The following is a 4,321-nucleotide window of genomic DNA, read 5'->3' as shown; positions in this document are numbered from 1 at the left end:
GCAAGGAGAAGGAGGGGGGGGGGGTCGAAGGTGACCCCGCAGACCGGAAAAGCGGGGGTTTTCAAAGGTCTGCGTGCCGCCCCCAAGCCAGGGGGATCCGCGGACCCTAAAAAAACCCTGCAGCGGCGGTCTTTGCCATCCCTGCGGTCTACCCCGAAGCCAGGGGTAGTCACCGTGACCCTGCCGACCACCCCCAAGCCAGGGGGGTCGGCAGGGACATCGCAAACTACCCCGAAGCTAGAGGTAGCCACAGTAAGGCAGGCCGGGCCGAAGTCTTCGGCCAATTCCAGGTCGAAGCCGGCAATTTTGCCGGCCGTTGTTCCGCATAGTGCGGTTCGTGGGCGGTCCCAAGAACCGGGACCGTCCCGAATCCGCACATACACTCTGGGAAAACGAATCGTTCCAAAATGTAAACACAAGTTAAAGGTGCCTTAGTTAGCTAGTGGACAAGACTTTTCCACGTCGCGCGGCTTACCTGCTATTGTACCGAGTCCCAAGCAATAAACAGAGGGCAATAAACCGACCGAAAATGACTAATCCTTCTATACCTGTCCTGCAATGATTAATAAAAAATTCTAATTTTAATATTATTAATTAAATATTTTTAAGATTATTATCAATACATTGCTTATATTTTTAAGATGAAAATGAACCCAAACACGAGGCTAATCACGCGATTATTTCTATATTAGTTGTATCTTATATTTCTCATTTTCATAAATTTTAATAACACTTTTTTTTTGAGTAATTTAGATAGGAATTTAAAGTATTTGCACATTTTTTAATTATATATTTAAATTAAATAAATTTTTATTTATCATTTAATATAATTTTTGCTACACAATCCATTTATTACTGTCTTAAAATATACGGACTCTTAAGATTACACAATTATCAATAAATTCATATACCAAAATAAAAAATATTGCGTTAATACATAAATAATTATAATATATCTCTTAACGCATACATACATTATAAAATTATAAATTTGTTGACTATATAATCATCAGATATAAGAAAGAACATTGTTTATATAGCAGCTGTAAAGGGGCCTTGTCATGTAATAAAAGTATTGAACTTACAATAAATAAATAAATAAATATTTTTAAATAAGCTCAATTTTGTCAAAGATTAAAAAAACGTTGTTCCTTTCGCAGCTGTATAGAGGCTTTGTCATATAATAAAGTTAGTCATGTTTTATATAAATAAATACATAAATATAAATATGTTCACTTTTTTGTCATAATATAAGAAAAATACATTATATATATAGCGGCTGTATAGAGGCCTTGTCATATTTTAAATTTAGTGAACTTCAATATTATAATTTTTATACTGCAATGGATATACAACCGTTTGAACCATCAGATAGAGTTTTAGATTCAGTGGATAATTTAAATACTTGTTTCAAGAACTCGAAGAAATAAATTGCACAACGCTATAATATTCTACCATCGTTTTATGAAAAAAATTAAACTAACAGCCAATCATAGAGAAAAAAGGATTTCATTCGCATCGAAATAATATTAAAAGTGTAGCATACATTTTGAGATAATGTTATATGGGCTGACAGAAAGTTTTTGTTTCAACGATGGATAACAGAGTGCATGTGTGTCGCGACAAATATGTTACCAAAAGATAGAAACAGCAGAATATGACAAAAGATAGAGTAAAGGAAAAGTCCATAAAATTGAAACAAAAATAATTTCAAAAGTTTACTGCAGCATTTTGGAAATACTCATGCTTCCACAGTGATCACAGGATATCCTGAAGATGATGTCCCAAAATTAAAACTCGTGCAAGATGATCGAAATCCAAAAGAATGATTTGCCAAATCCCCGAAGTAGATTCAATAAACTGGCAACGTCAACCCATTTGAATACATTGACAATAGCTGGGCCATGATGACACTACGGCAAGGTACAAGCAAGAAACATAGCTGATCTATAGTCAACAAAAATGAAAAAAAGGTTGACCTACACAATTTTTAAACTGTATAATTTAATTAGAAAAAGAAAAAAATTACCTTAACCCATTAACGTCCAAAATGTCAAAATTTCTTGCACGTTTTCAAAGTGATTTTTTCCTATGTAATTGGCGTTGAAAAAATTCTTGAACCACATATTCTGATGTAAAATTGCATGCTCTTTCAGAATCCGTTGCCAGAATCATGATAAAACTCACAGGAAAAGAGATATGCTCGATTGAAACATAAAAAACACCTAAATTTTCGAAAAAAAATTTTTTAGGATTTTTTTTCGAAGTGTTACGGTGAAGATATCACCTTGCGACCATGATCAAAGGTGATCATGGGAGTTGAAGTTTAACAGGGAATTTTTTTGTTGACCTTGAACCATCGCTTCTTTACAAAATGGCGGAAAAAACGAATTTTTTTTTTTCAATCTTCATCAACTTTTTTCTCGAAATCTATGGTCTTTAGAAAAAAATTCATAAAAACAAAAATGCCTTAGAATCGCTCGAGGAACATTCTCCAATTTTTTCAGAATTTTTTGAGACAATTTTTGATTTTCCGGGAAACTTGTGAAATGGAATTTTCAAAAATGTCTCCAAAAATTCTGAAAAAATTTTAGGATGTTTCTCGAGTGCTTCTAAGACATTTTTGTTCTTATGAATTTTTTTCTAAAGTCCATAGATTTCGAGAAAAAAATTGATAAAGTTGAAAAAATAAAAATTCGTTTCGGCCGCTATGTTCTAAAAACCTATTGGTAAAAAAACGATTTCTGTGCAAAATTTAGGAAGATTTTTTTACTCTTAGCGTTACCTAGAGACTACGGCGTGGACGTAGTAAAATTCTGTCTCCTTTGGGGTGCTTTTTTCCCGTGAGTCCCCTTGCCTCTCACGTCTCGGGGTGCTTGTTTTCCGTGAGTCCCCTTGCCTCTCACTTATTCATACTTTTAGGTGTGCTTTTTTAGCCAACATTTATTGCAAATATTTAAATTACATGTTTTGCAGAAAATTCTTGTTCTTATTGGACAGTTTCCATTCGAACAAATCCTCAATTTGTCACTATTAGATCGTCCATGTGCTTTACTTTTGCGACTACTTTTTTGTAAGTAGTATTTGGCAATCGAAATAGTGAACTCTTTTATTCCAACTTTTTTCTTTCCATCGTTAGCAGCATTGAAAATTACAAGAGAATTAGTAATAGACGCCTGTATAAGTCTCATAAAAACTACTCATGTCCATTTTTTTGATCGTATACTTGGGAGTATGTCATTGCAATGTCCGTCATGCAGGTCAATACCTCCCATGAATTTGTTATATAGGTGAAAAGCTTGCGGAAAAGGTATTTCAATTTTAGATTTAGCCTCTGCGCTGTATCTTTTTGAAATAGATAGAGGATTGACACCTGCTGCAGTTGAAGCTATTGAGACGGGCTTCGAATCCATGATAGTAATGAAATTTATGCCACTGTTTACGTCGTGCTTCACCACATATGTCCCTCTTGGAGCTTTCTTATCAAGCACATTTTTTTCTTTGACTCGATTATCTCTGATAGTACCAGTGCATTTCAAACGCAATTTCTTCAAATGTAATACCAAATCCATGTTCGTGAAGAAGTTGTCAAAGTACAGATGAAATTGAGAAATTTTGTTATAACTTATTATTTGAAAAAATGGTTGTAATAAATATAATACTACTCGTGAACCTAAAGCACATTTAGATAACTTATCTCCAATTTGAGAATTCTTGCCGCAATAAAGATCCAAATTCAGTAGATAGCCGTCCGAAGTACACAAGCCCCAAAATTTCAAACCAAATCTTATCGGTTTTCCTCGAATAAATTGTTTCAAAACAGTTTTTGCATAGGATTTGGCCATCATCTCATCAACGAATAGAGCAGTTCTCCATATTCCGAATTTCATGATGTTATTTTGAAAAAGTTTCAGTAGAGAACGAACGCGCCATCCTCGATCATTTGAATCTTTGTCTTTGTTTTTTGAAAACTTCAATTTAGATTTTGTGATTTCAAATTGTTGGCGAGACATTGCAGAAGAAACTACTTCATTAGATAAATACGGATCAGATGACCAGTAATCTCTCTGTGATTTTCTGGGATTGAATGTAGAAAAAATAACTATTCCAATAAAAGTATCAAGATCTTTCAATTTCAGATCATAACCATTGTCTTTACACGCATCAAAATATATTTTTTTCATTTCAATAGAAAAAAAGGTTTCAAACAATTGAAAAGGTTCGCTCCTACGTATTTTCTTTTTTTGCGATTCGGACAATAATACTTTATCTTCACAAGAATCAGGGTGTAACTTTTCACTCTCAATCCAAGTGAATTCAT

This window comes from Prorops nasuta, unplaced genomic scaffold (assembly GCF_024137725.1).
Source record: "Prorops nasuta isolate Cenicafe-Biocafe unplaced genomic scaffold, Cenicafe_Pnas_1.2 PNAS00107, whole genome shotgun sequence".
Classification (NCBI taxonomy): Eukaryota; Metazoa; Arthropoda; class Insecta; order Hymenoptera; family Bethylidae; genus Prorops; species Prorops nasuta.
This window is presented reverse-complemented; position numbering follows the sequence as displayed.